We start from the raw sequence: 15,392 nt of genomic DNA on the forward strand, positions 1-15,392 counted from the left end.
CTAACACATGAATCTAGAACAATCATCATGTTTCAATATTTTCTTTCTCTAGTTTTATTGAGGTATAATTGATGAATAAAATTGGAATTTATGTAAAGTGTACAATGTGCTAGAAATATGCCTTCTGAAATGTTTCTCAAAATCAAGTTAATGTACATACCCACCACCTCACACAGTTTATTTATTTACATATTAGAGCTACTCTCTTAGCAGATTTAAAGTATCCCATACAGGATTATTACCAATTTTCATGGTGCTGTCCATTAGAACGTCAAAGCGTCTTCATCTTGTAAGTGACATTTTGTATCCTTTGACTAACCTCTCCCCATTCACTGTACCCTCCCACTCCCAGCAACCCCCATTCTACCATGTTTCTGTCAGTTTGCCGTGTTTTTGTTGGTTTGTATATTTTAGATTCCACAGAAATGTTACTGTGAAGTACTTTTCTTTCTCTGTCGGGCTTGTTATATTTAGCATAAGGACCTCCAGGTCTTCGTATTTTCACAAAAGGCAAGACTTCCTTCTTTCTTGAGGATGATAATATTCCACTACATGTACATTCCCACAAACAATGTACAAGGACTCCCTTTTATCCACATCCTTGCCAACGTTTATTTTCTTTTTGATGATGGCCATCCTGAAATGTGTGAGGTAATATTTAATTTTGGTTTTGATTTGCATTTTCTTAATGATTAATAGTGTTGAGCAACTTTTCATATATTTATTTGCCATTCTACGTGTTTTTTAGAAAATGTCTATTCAAAGCCAGCCAGTGTGACTCAGTGATTGAGCATTGACCCTGCACCAAGAGGTCGCCTGTTTGATCCCTGGTCAGGGGACATGCCCAAGTTGGGGGTCCCATCCCCAGTGGGGGGCATGCAGGAGGTGGCCAATCAGTGTTCTCTCTCATTGATATTTCTCTCTCTCTCTCTCTAAAAAAAAAAAAAAAAAAATCAATAAAAGAACAATTATCCTGAATAACCAACATAAGAATAGCTGAAGAGGAATCTCATAACCAAGGATTTACCGAAGCCACATTGAAACAGTATCAAACACGATGCTGAGGTTCAGGCACAGAAAGCACCGACATTAGCCTGAACCACATTCTCTCCCAAGGTGCCCTGGACTAACTCATCGAGAGGCCAGCTTCAGCGAACATCAGAGCAGAGTCCAGTGAACTGCACAACTTGCAGCAGGCACTGCACTTTTCTGAGGCAAATTCTTTCCCCCTCATTTCTTCTGCTTTTTTTTCCGTTTTTCTTGTTTTCTCTTTCTTTGCTTTTAAATTTTTATTCCTTCTTTTGTCTCTTTTCTTTCTTTATTATTTTTTACTTTTTGTTACTATTACATTGGTCAGCACCTGCACAGCTGTTTACACACTGTGGTTAAAACTGAGCCTCACAGTCAGCCGTCCTGGGGGTGGATCCTATGCATGAACAGACCGACAGCAATAAAATGCAATTACAACAGGAAGACACACATAACGCACACAAAGGACATTCCTAGAGAACCCAGCACAGAAGATAAACGGTTCTGCACCACTGGGTCCTGCATTACACTGGGAGTCAGAGCAGATCCATGCAGTACATAGACACACAAAGAGGCAGCCAAAATGGGAAGACAAATAAAAATACTGCAAATACATTAACAGGAGGACTCTCCAGAGAAAGAGCTGAATGAAATGGAGGCAAGCAAGTTGTCAGATAAATAATACAAAGAAATGGTTGTAAGTGTGCTCAAACATCTTAGTGAGAAATTCAAGGAACTTAACGAGAACTATAAACAAATAAACAAACAAAACCCGGAGAAACTACACCAGCATGGAAAAATGATGTAGAAGCTGTGAATAAGAATCAATCTGAAATGAAGAATGACATAGCTGAAATAAAGAATAACTTGGAAGGAATCTATATTGAATTAGAAGAAGCTGAGAATCAAATCAGCCAGTTAAAAGACAAGGTAGAAAAAACTCCCACTCACAGAAGCAATTGAAGAAAATATTAAAAAGCAGGAGGAGAGTCTAAGGGACCTGTGGGATAATATGAAACATCACAACATTTGTATCATAGGGGTACAAGAAGAAGAAGAAGAATCTGAACAATGAAGAGAGAACTGGTTTGAATAAATGATGACAGAAAACTTCCTTAAACTGGTGAAGAAAAAAAGTCACACAAGTATAGGAAACACAGAGAGCCCCAATCAAGATGAACCTTAAAAGACCCATACCCTGACACATGATAATTAAAATGGCAAAGACAAAGAAACAATCTTAAAGGCAGCAAGAAAGAGACGAAATGTTACCTACAAGGGAGCTCCCATTAGACTGTCAAATGATTTTTCAATAGAAACACTGCAGGCCAAAAGTCAGTGGCATGAAGTATACAAAGTAATGAAAAGCAAGGGCCTGAATTCAAAACTACTCTATCCAGCATTCAAACTTCAAGGTGAAATAAAAAAGATTCACAGACAAAAAGGCTAAAGAAATTTGCCATTACCAAACCAGTACAAAATAAATGCTAAATGGGCTGTTAGAGGAAGAAGAAATAAAGAGAGAGGAACATAGGCACAAAGAAGAAAAATGGCAACAAATAAGAATCTATCAATAATAACCTTACATGTAAATGGCATAAATGCTCCAATTAAGACATAGAGTAGCTGAATGGATAAGAAAACATGACCCATATGCATGCTATCTACAAGAGACCCACCTCAGGAAAACAAAACAAAACAAAACAAAAAAAATCCACCCAGGATGAAAGTTAAGGGATGGAAAATTTTTTCTATGCAAATGGAAATGAAAAAAATCTTGTGTTGCAATACTCATATTTGATAAAATAGACCTCAAATAATAACAGACAACAAAACTCCTTTTATGAGGTCAGCATATGCTAATCACAAAACCAGATAAAGATAGTATCCCTGCTGAACATATACACCAAAATGTTAAACAAAATATTAGCCAGTCTGACCCAGTAATATATTTAAACAATGATTCACCATGACCAAGTGGGATTCATCCCAGGGATTATAAGTCAATAAATGTGATACACCACATAAACAAAATAAAAGATAAAAACCATATAATTTTATCAATGATGCTGAAAAAGCACTTGACAAAGTCCAGTAGCCATTTTTGATACAAACTCTCAGCAAAGTAGAAATAGATGGATCATACTTGAACGCAATAAAAGCCACATATGACAAACCTACAACCAACATCACACTCAATGGGCAAAAACTAAAAGCATTTCTCTTAAGAACAGGAGCAAGACAGAGATGTCCACCTTTGCCACTCTTATTTAACATAGTACTGGAAGTCTTAGCCACAGAACAGGAATCAGAGACAAATGAGGAAATTAAACTATAATTGTTCACAGATAACATGATATTGTACATACAAAACCATAAATACTCCACCAAAAAACAACTAGATTTAATAATTGAGTTTAGCAAAGAAGTCAGATTCAAAATCAACATCGAGAAATCACTGACATCTTTATACACAATAATTAACACATAAAAAGAGAAACTGAAAAAAAAAATCCCATTTACCATTGCAACAAAAAAATTAAGATACCTAGGAATAAAGTTAACCAAGGTGGCAAAGACCTGTTCTCAGAAGACTACCAGACATTGAAAAAAGAAATAGAGGAAGATATAAAAAGGGGAAGCATATACCTTGTTCATGGATTGGAAGAAGCAATATTATTAAAATGTACATAGTACTCAAAGCGAACCATTTGATGTAATCTTTATGAAAATACCAACTTCATATTTCACAGATCAAGAACAAATACCCCAAAAGTTTATATGAATTCAAAAAATACCCAATATAGCCACAGCAATCTTGAAAAAGAAGGACAAAGTAGGTGGGATCACAATATCGGATATCAGGTTATACTACAAAGCCATTGTAATCAAAACAGCCTGGTACTGCCACAAGAACAGGCATGTAGATCATGGAACAGAAAAGAGAACCCAGAAATTGACCCAAGACATTATGCTCAATTAACATTTGACAAAGGTGGCAAGAGCATACAATGGATTAAAGACAGTCTCTTCAATAAATGGTGTTGGAAAAATTGGACAACTACATGCAAAAACATGAAACTAGACCACCAACTTACACCATACACAAGAATAAACTCAAAATGAATAAAAGACTTAAATGTAACTCATGAATCTATAAAAATCCTAGAAAAAATGTAGGCAGAAAAATTTCAGACATCACCCGCAGCAGAATTTTCACTAATACAACACCTAAGGCAACAGAAACAAAGGAAAAAATGAACACATGGGACTACATCAAAGTAAAAACTTTTGCAAAGCAAAAGAAACCAGCATCAAAATGAAAAAGGAACCCACTCTAGGGGAGAGTATAAATGCCAATGATACATCAGGTAAGGGGTTAATTTCAAAATATATAGAGTGCTCATACAGCTCAACAAAAGGAAAACAAAGAACCAAAGTAAAAAATGGGCAGCAGACCTAAAGAGACACCTCTCCACACAGTTCTTAGAATGTTTGGTAAAACTCCCTTTTTTGAGCCCTGCAGTCCAGGACTTAGGCTTGCTGGGAACTGTTCTTATTACTGCTTTACTTTCATTAGTTGTTATTGGTCTGTTCAGGTTCTCTGATTCTTCCTGATGAGTTTTGGAAGAGTGTATGTTTCTAGGGATTTGTCTTTTCCTCCGGGTTGTCCCATTTGTTAGCATCTTGTTGTTCACAGTAGTTTCTTACAATCCTTTGTGTGTCTCTGGTGTCAGTTGTTTTTACCCTCTGTTAATTTTACTTATTTGTGTCTTCTCTTTGTTTCTTGACGAGTCTGGCTAACGGATCATCAATCTTATTTATCTTTTCAGCTATTTTTGACAGTGTTAAGAACTCGCTTCCCCAAATACTTTTAGTCCACCGTTTCTAATTTCCTCGCTGCCTCTATAACATCTTTTTCCAGTGGTTTCTTTCTGTACTTGTGCCTTTTTGGTCCACTTACTATGCCACACACTCTCCCTAATGAGTCTCACTTAATCTAGAGGGAATATATTTTAAAAAGCATTAATTACAGTCATCAGAAAAACACAGAAGACTTTAATGTATACAGTTTTTTGAAGCAAGGTACACGTTTTTCAAAAAACTAAAATCCCTTTTAAGTATCTAATAGAATGTAACATTCGCATGAATTGTAAATATATTTCAAGGAATAGTAAGAGATTTAAAAGTTGAAGTGGTCTCCCTATTATATTTTCAATAGATTAATAACAAAATTATACTTAAGATCTTTTACCAGTGCCACAGAATTGTTTTGATCTGGTTTAAAAACAGCTGGATTAGCCCTGGCCGGTTTGGCTCAGCGGTTAGAGCGTCAGCCTGTGGTCCTGAGAGACCCGGGTTCGGTTCCCGCTAAGGGCACATACCTCGGTTGCGGTTTGTCCCCGGCCCTGGTTGGTCGTGCGGGTGGCAGCCACTTGATGTGTCCCTTCACGTCGATGTTTCTCTCTCTTTCTCCCTTCCAGTCTATCTGTACAAAAAATGGAAAAATATCCTCGGGTGAGGATAAAAAAAATAAATAAATAAAAACAGCTGGATTAAGTATATTCCATTACGTTTACTTTTTGACGATGACTGTAAGGTGGTAATATATTCACATATTGTCCCATCCACTAAGTAATCTGCCTTTCTAATGATTACTGCTGTATTGTGATGGAATTGTTTCAAATTTAATTTTCTTCTCAAGAATTTTCTTATTTTTTCTTTGTAGAATAACATATTTCTTACTTGCCTATGCAAGATAAAACAAGACCCAAACACATGGAGGAGATACAAGTAAGAAACAAAAATGTAGCTGTCTTTCACGCCGTTGAAAATGTGCCTTTTATGAGGTAATAAATTGATAAGGTTTCTTATTACTTTTATATGTTGGGGAGCTGGGAGGAAATGGGGGATCAGGCAATGAATGCGTACTTTTAAGCAATCGGGGGAGAATCTGAGGTCTACACGTATTTTAGAATTCTCTCACTAAAAGCTTAAAATATTTTCACTATTTTACCACTCAAATATTCAGTGGAATATTGCACAATTACTTTATCTTTTAAAGATGGTGAATTGTGAGTGTAATTACCAATAGACAATTATCCTTAAGTGAACATTTTCAAGTGTATAATTTGTTGAAAACGATTTTCATTCCATTTGGGTGAATTTGGGTAACTGAATCTTGATGAAAGGAAAATATGTATTTTTCTCAAAAACATCTTTTTAACAGCAGGCCTGTCAGTCATTTTTTTTTTTCCAATTCTTAATAAAATCTCTGAAAAAAGGCATTTTTCATGAACATCAAGTTCACAGCAAGAAAATTCCCATTAAAGGCAATTGAACAACATGAAGTGTGATTTAGACATGTATTGAAGGCACATTATGAATATATATATATATATATATATATATATATATATATATATATAAAATTTCCAACTTAATTTTTATAAAGGAACAGAGTAGTTTACCATGAGAAACCATATTTTTGCATATGCCTATATCATAAGGTGATATATCCATCCTCATAAACATTATGATAAAATGAGGAATAATTAACATATATGCCCTTTTCTCCTGAAAAATACTTACTATAATGTGAGATAAAGAAAACAAGCTTTTCAACAGTGTTTTACCGACTATTGTAATCATTAAGAATTGCAGGAGGCTGCTAGGAGCCAAGTTCAGAAACTAGATTGAATTTTATTTTTCTCTCAAATAAATCTAAAGGTGAGCAGGCAGAACTGCTAGGGCAAAGCCTGATTTGGGTATTTGCTTCCTATCTCGAGCAAATTGCTTTTATTCTGAGGTCATCTTGTAGTCCAAGATAGCATTCGGATCCCCAGCCACCCGTGTGAGGGAGCAAGAAAATAAGAAGAGAAAACAGAAAGGAATGTGTTGCTCTGTCCCCATTTTTAATGAGATTCTGCAGAAACCTCTTTCAACAATTTCTTCTTACAGCTCATTGGCCAGATATATTTTTATAACCACATCCAGCTACAAAAAGGCTGGGAAATGGAGTCCTTAATGGGAACATTCTTTCCCTAATAAAAATAGGCACTTTTTTTCTGCTTGAGAAAAAGAGACTAGATATTGAATGGCCCAAACTTTTATAAATAATAACAAACCATCCATCTGTCTCTGCCACAATAAGAAGGTTCTTGCAGTTATTTATTTATTCCTCACTGTATCCTTTCCAAACTACTTATTAATTGTTAAATATATACCAAGTACTGTGATAGAGTGGAAATATAGAGAAAAGTTCCTGCAAAGAATGTATACTAGAGATAATAAGAAAATAGAAATCTGCAATGACCTGTGGAATCGTGGGTGATACAGCTAAGCTAGCTAAATGCATCCATCATTTATTAATTTCATCATGCCAAAATATCTAATGATTGCCCCCCAACAGTGTCCAGTGTTATTATATGCTCATAATAGTCTATAACTAATATAGAGCCTTTGCTTTTGTGGTTAAAACCAGCTAAGTGTGAAGTTCGATTTATTTGTTGTTGTTTTTTCTTTCGTCTTATTCTTTACTTTGAATTCTGATTAGGTTTCATCTCAAACCCAGTCAATTGAAACAGATTCTCGTAAGACAGAACCAGACATTGAATTTCCCCTGGAAATTCTAATTATTGACCAAGACTGAGCTTCATTTTTCTAGTGTAGTGATTTTCAACCAGGAGCAGTTTTCTCCCCAGGGACATTTGGCAATGACTGGAGACTTATTTGGATGTCTCAATAAGAATGAAAGCAATTTCTGCCAGGATCTCCTAGTTAGAAGCCAAGGATATTGATGAACATCCTATAATGCACAGGGTAGTTCTTCCCTAACTTACCCCATTTAAGAACCACCCAACCCGAAATGCCAATAAGGCTGAAATCGAAACTCACTGATCTGGAGAGTCGAAATGGCAAGTTAACTGGCAATTACAAAATAGGGATGTATATTCTGGTAGGGAAAATATTCGATGCTGCTGGGCATTGAGCAGGTGCATGACCCCAGTCGGCTTCTTGGAGGACTGGAAGTCTAGTTGATAGGAGATAGTGATGCTAGAGTGTGAAGAGGAAAAATGGAGGGAAATAAGCATTGAAGGCCAGGAACCAGTGTATTTATAGACCTAAAGGAGAAACAAAGTAGCCTAGGAAGGAGGTCACTTGCTGGACAGAGTAGGGTTTACTTATGGGAGGGCAGAGCTAGAATTGATACTGTTGTAATACTTACACGTAGAGTCCAAACGTCCCTTTCATTTTGTTAATCATTGAATCAAAATAATATACCAGTACTGTATTCGGATTAATTACCAAGCACTTTTCTCTCTTTTCAGTCTGTATACACTGGCAGTGACCAATCACTTAAAAAAATTTTTTTTTCTTTATTGATTTTAGAGAGAGAGGGAAGGAGGAGGAGAGAGAAATAGAAATATCGATGAGAGAGAACATCGATTGGCCGTCTCCTGCAGGCCCCCACTGGGGATCCCCCCTGGGCATGTGCTCTGACCCGGAATTGTGACCTCTGGGTGCAGGGGTTGATGCTCAACCACTGAGCCACACTGGCCGGGCGACAAATCACTTTTGATCTGCTTAATGTCATTTATGTTATCATCGTTTTAGTTGTCGTTAATCTTCACTGAAGGATATTTTTGTATTGGTTTTGGATAGCGTGGAGGGGAAGGAGGGGAAGAGAGAGGAGCATTTGTGGGGGAAGGACAATCAATTAATTGCCTCCTACACAACCTCAGTGGGGCTCTGGATGGAACCTGCCACCCAGGAATCAAATTCGAGACCCTTCAATCCACAGGCTGGTGCTCTAACTGCTGAGCCAAACCGGCCAGGGGTCTATGTTATCATTTTTCATGATGTAAGTGTTTGGGAGAATTGAAAGCAGCTTTGATTTCTACCGTATAATTCCTTCAAATAGGTTATGTGTTATTTATTAAGTCTTTGGCTTTGGTAAGATGACTTGTAGAAGTCTTGAAGTATTTTCTAGATTGATTTAAAAAGAAAAGCTAAATGAGTCATAAATGTTCTCATTCTTCCTCCTCCAAGATGCAAGGGAGTAAGGAATAAAGAGACTATGCATTTGCAGGATTAAAAAGGGTAATTAAAAAATACACCAGGATAAATAAAACATAAGTACTTTAGCTTCAATAGACTTTCCTTGGAATAAAGGCCAACAGGAGTTTTCTTCCAATAATTCATCTATGGCCATGTCTTCCTTCTTAAAAAGTATATTTTATTATCCATAGTGTTTTGATTTCCAAACACTCTGTTTTAGAATTTTCTGCCACTTTGATCATAATTCTACTAATAATGTCATTAATAATAACAGCTAACTTCTTTTTAGTATGCATAATGTGATAAACTTTTTACTTGTATAATGCTATTTAATTTTCACCATAAATAAATAAATAAACAAAAAGGCAACAATAAGCACATAAAAAAACCATAACTGCTAAGACAACTAAATAATTTATCATAGTTATATAATTGGTAGGTGATAAAATCTGAATATTAACCCCACCTCCATAATTTTAAATAATTAGAGCCTGTGGTAGATTGTTTCCCATTTCACAAATCACAGAAGCTTAGTGTCATGTAACTATAAAGCAATTAATAATATGTGTTGAGGAATCTAAGGAGACCCCATTTTATTTAGAGTCAACTCAAAGAAATCACAGTTATAATGTAAAGGGAGATGAGATTTCTTGTCTCCTGTAGCTGCTTCTTATAACTAAGCTCATGTAACTCTGACAGCGTGTGAAATATATGTTTTAAAGAACCACATTTAGAGAATCTCTCATTCTCATCAGAGATACACAAACTGTATTTATTCACCTCCTGCTAAACTCTATTATATTCTTATGTTCAGCCCAATTCCAAAATTACAACAGTCATTCTTTTCAAATACAGTGGTTATATCAGAACTAATTTTATGAATTTGTCTTTCATTTAAATATATTTGATGGACGTTGTCAATTTATTTTAAAAAATGGAGCACTGTTTTCATTTAATTGGGTTACTAAAATCATTTTAAGAAGATTAAATTAACTAAAAGGAAGATTTGTTAAAAGGAGGCTTGTTATGGCATTGCGGGCTTGGCCCCTGCAGAGGACTTCTTCCTTGAATTTTCCAAAAATGACAAAGAACCTTGGATAAAAAAATAAAGAATGGCAGTGCAGTGAATGAAAGCTACACAGACTGTCCCCTGGGACCAAACTGGAATTACAACTAAAATAAAGAAAAGTCATCTGGAGAAATCACCTGAGCACCAGCAGAAGTGAAGCCCTATGACCAGGGGCATACAGAGGAGCCCAAATCTCGAGAGGCAAGAGGTGCAGAGGCCTGAGAGGCTGGCTGGGCTCCTACAGGCAGCAGATGAGCTGTCTTAGCTGTGAGAAGGTCCCTCTGAGAAGTCTGGGGTTTAAACCCCAAGCCATCTCCCCAGCACAGACGGTGGAACAGGGAAAGGCACCCACATAACATCTGGCTGAGAAAATCACCAGAGCAGAGGTCCTGTCTGGCAGGGAGAGGCACTGCAAACATGGGCACCCACCTGAAGGCCAGCTCACTGAATGTTCACTACAGCAGGTGGAAACCTGGGCTCCGGCAGAGGAACAGCTGACTTCCCTGGAGCTGCGTAAGGAGAGTAGGGGGTTCGTGGCCCTGGGGAAAGAGCTGGGAAGGAGGCCATCAGGAGCTCTCTGTTGAGTACACTCCCCCACGCTACAGAAACCATTTTTCATGGGCAGACTCTTCCCATCAAAGCAGCTTTAGCCAAGGGGGGAAGCAACGGTCTCACTTGTTGGAATTTCATTCTGCATGCTGGGAGGACTTTGAAGCTAGCACAGAAGCTGCAACCCAAGGCTCATTAACTGTCAGAGACTACCAGCCAGCTGGCAGATATGCGTCTCTGAATGGATTGAGCCTTGGACTGGGCCCAGAATTGTTGGGTTTTATTGCTCTGGGGTCTGAGCTGTGAAAGTGGCTGCCTGGTCCCTGTGCTGAGCCACCAACCCATACTGCAGAAAACATTCTTCTCAGGCATAGTGGTCCCATCAAAGCAGCTATAGCCTGTGAGGGAAGCAACTGCCCCACCCACTAGGAGAAGTTAGCACCTAGAACAGAACCACAGCCTGAGGCTCATGAACTGTTGGAGGCTATCTCCAGCCTGCAGGCAAAGAAGAGTCTCTGGGTATTTTGAGCCCTGGACCTGGCTCATGGTTATCGGGTTTTGTGGCTCTGGAGTCCAAGCTGTGAAGGTGGCTGACTAAGTACCTGGGCTGAGTCACTAACCCACACTGCAGAAACCATCTTCTCATGCAGAGTTTTTGTCTCAAAGCAGCTTTATCCTAGGGGAAAGCAACTGAACCTACTGTTGGAAATCCTCTAATCCTACCAACTGGTATGGGGTGGGGGGATAAGTCCAGCTGAAGACTACAATCTGAGCTTTATTAAGTGATTGAGATTAACAATCAGCCTGCAGATGGAGGTGGATCTCTGGGACTTTTGAATGTGTGCCTGACCTTGGATTCTACATGAAAGAATAAGGCCAGATATTAGTGTTCAGCTTTGCCCCTGCCATAAAAATCCAAATCCAGCAGATAGAACCACAATCAGTGGAACATTGGTGTCCAATGAAGATTTCAGAAGGCTCCAAACAATGCTGAGACCCCCATAATGGTGAAACAGAGAAACAAGCAAGAGACTTCTCCAAAAGAAGGGCAAATAGAAATGGAGTAAGCAAGTTATCAGATATAAAATTCAGATAATGATTATGAGGATGCTCAACAGCATGAGGAAAGATATAGAAACAATGAAAAATGACCAATTGGAAACCAAGAGTGACATACAGAAGGAAAACACATTGGAAGGAATAAACAGCAGATTAGAGAAAGCCAAGGATGGGATTAGTGAATTAGAACACAGGATAGAAAAACTTAATTAGAGGACCAAAAAATTATAAAACAGGAGGACAGTTTAAGAGAGCTGTGGAACAACATGAAATGTAACAACATCTGCATAATAGCAGTACGAGAAGAAGAGGAAAGTGAGCAAGGATTAGAAAATATGTATGAAGAAATAGTGGCAGAAAAGTTCTCTAACTTAGTAAAGGAAAAGGCATACAAGTTCAGGAATCACAGAAAGTCCTAAGCAAGAAGAACCCAAAGAGGCTATGCCAAGACACATCATAATTAAAATGCCATAAATTGCCCTGGCCGGTTTGGCTCAGCGGTTAGAGCGTTGGCCTGCGGTCCGGAGAGACCCGGGTTCGGTTCCCGCTAAGGGCATGTACCTCAGTTGCAGTTTGTCCCCAGCCCTGGTTGGTCATGCGGGTGGCAGCCACTCGATGTGTACCTTCACGTCGATGTTTCTGTCTCTCTCTCCCTTCCTCTCTCTCTCCCTCCCACTCTATATGTACAAAAAATGGAAAATTGTCCTCGGGTGAGGATAAAAAAATAAATAAAGAAATAAAGAAATAAAATGCCACAAATTAAAGACAAAGAGTGAATCTTAAAGGCAGCAAGAGAAAAGCAATAGGTTACCTACAAAAGAGACCCATAAGGCTATCAGCTGATTTATCAGCAGAAACACTACAGGCCAGAAAGGAATGGTATGAAGTATTCAAGGTAATGAAAAACAAGGATCTTAACCCAAGACTACTCTATCCAGCAAAGCTACCATTCAAAATAGAAGATGAGATAAAGAGCTTCCCAGACAAAAGAGAAAAAAAAAATAACGGTAAAGAAAAATATTACCACCAACCAGCATTGCAAAAAATGTAAAAGGAATGCTGTAATAAGCATCCCTTTAGAGATGAGAGAGAGAGAAAGAAAGGATATATATATATATATATATATATATATATATATATAGAGAGAGAGAGAGAGAGAGAGAGAGAGAGAGAGAGACAGGTGCAATAAATTAAAATGTCAATAAATAAGTACATATCAGTAATAACCTTAATTATAAATGGATTAAATGTTCCAATAAAAATACTCAGAGTAACTAAATAGATAAAAAATCATGACCCATATATATGCTGTCTGCAAGAGACCCACCTTGGAACAAAAGACTCACACAGGATGAAAGTGAAGGAATGGAAAAAAAATTCCAAGCAAATGAAAAGGAAAAGAACAACTGGGGTAGTAATACTCATATCTGGTAAAATAGCCTTCAAAATATAGACCATGAAAAGAGACAAAGAAAGCCGCTATATAATATTAAAAGGATCAATCCAACAAGAAGTTATAACCTTAGTAAACATACATGCACCCAATGTAGAAGAAAAAAAATATATTTAAAACCTTTTACAGGACTTCTACGAGGAGATTAACAGCATGCAATCATAGTAGGTGACTTTCAACCCCCAATGATATCACTGGAGAGATCCTCCAAACACAAAAGTAACAAGGAAGCAGAAACCCTATAATGCACTAGATCCAATAGATTGAATTGATATTTTCATAGAATTACACCTCAAAATTGAAGAATATACATTTTTCTCAAGTGCAGGTAGGACATTCTTAAACATAAACCACATGATAGGACACAAAGTAAGTCTTAACTATTCAAAAATATTTAAATCATATCGTGTACCTTCTCAGATCACAATGGCATGAACCTAGAAATCAATTGCATCAAGAACATGCAAAGTCATTTGAACACATGGAGTCTAAATAGCATGTTATTAAACAATAAATGGGTTACCAAGGAGATTGAGGAATAAATAAAACACCTGGAAATCAATAGAAATAAACACACAACAACACTAAATCTATGGGACATAGTGAAAGCAGTCCTGAGTGAGAATTTATAGCATTACAAGCTTATCTCAAAAAAACAAGAAAAATTTTTACTATATTATCTAACCCTACAAATTAAAGAACCAGAAAGTGAGCAAAAAGAAAAACCTAGAGTAAGTAGAAGAAAAGAAATAATAAAGGTCGGAGTGGAAATAAAGGACATAGAGACTGAAAAAAAAAAACATTTCAAAGGTTAATGAAACCAAGAACTGGTTCTTTTAAAAGATAAATAAGATTGATGAAACTTTAGCCTGACTTACCAAGAAACAAATAGAGAGAAACTAAATAGACGAAATCAGAAACAAAAGAGGAGAAGTAACAATTGACATCACAGAAATGAAAAGAGTTGTTAAAAAATACTATGAATTATTATATGTGAATAAATTGGACAACCTAGGCAAAATGGACAATCACACAGTCTTCCAAAACTCAACTGAGAAGAGTCAGAAAACCAGAACAGACCAATAACAACTTACAAAATTGAAGCAGTGATCAATAAACTCTCAGCAAACAAAAGCCAGGGTCCAGAATTCTTCAAAGGAGAGATTTATCAATAATTAAAAGAAGAATTAACACTCATTCTCCTCAAACTATTTCAAAAAATTCAAGAAGAAAGACTTTTAAGCTCTTTTTATGAGGCCAGCATTATCCTAATTCCAAAACCAGATAAAGGCATTACAAAGAAAGAAAATTACAGGCCAATATCCCTGATGAACATAAGTGCCAAAATTCTTAACAAAATATTAGGAATTTGGATCCAGAAATATATTTTAAAAGGTATTCAGTTCTACCAAGTAAGATATATCCCAGAAACGCAAGGTTGTTGGTACAATATTTGCAAATCAATAAATATTATACACCACATAAACAAAATAAAACATAACACAACAGTATTTCGAAAAAGCATCATGTTTTTCTTTATGTTAATTTTGAATATTTAATGAGCTTGATTTGAATTTTTTTATAATCAGTGGGAAACATTCCTGAGGTTTCTTTAATTTCTGATTGATTCAGTATTTTGGAATTACCAAGCAATGAAAAGTGCTTTTCAGACAGTAATTTTATTTTATTTTTTATTTATTTATTTTTTTATCCTCACCCGAGGACATTTTTCCATTTTTTTTGTTCAGGTAGAGTGGGAGGGAGAGAGAGGAACAGAGAGAGAGAGAGAAACATCGATGTGAAAGGAACACATCGAGTGGCTGCCACCTGCACAACCGACCAGGGCCGGGGACAAACTGCAACCGAGGTACGCGCCCTTAGCGGGAACCGAACCCGGGTCTCTCAGGACCACAGGCCGACACTCTAACTGCTGAACCAAACCGGCCAGGGCAGTAATTTTATTTTTTAATTATTTTTTTAAATTAATTAATTTATTTTTGTTACAGATGTCCCCCCTTTTCCCCCCACTGATCCCCCCTCCCCCTCCCTCCCTGCCCTGTCCCCAGCTTTGTTGTCCACGTCCATTGTTCATGCACACATGCATATAAGTTCTGTGGTTTATCTCTCCCCCACCATCCCCTCTCCTGGGGATTGTCAGTCTGTACCCCACTG

This window comes from Molossus molossus, unplaced genomic scaffold, assembly GCF_014108415.1.
Source record: "Molossus molossus isolate mMolMol1 unplaced genomic scaffold, mMolMol1.p scaffold_m16_p_9, whole genome shotgun sequence".
Taxonomy (NCBI): domain Eukaryota; kingdom Metazoa; phylum Chordata; class Mammalia; order Chiroptera; family Molossidae; genus Molossus; species Molossus molossus.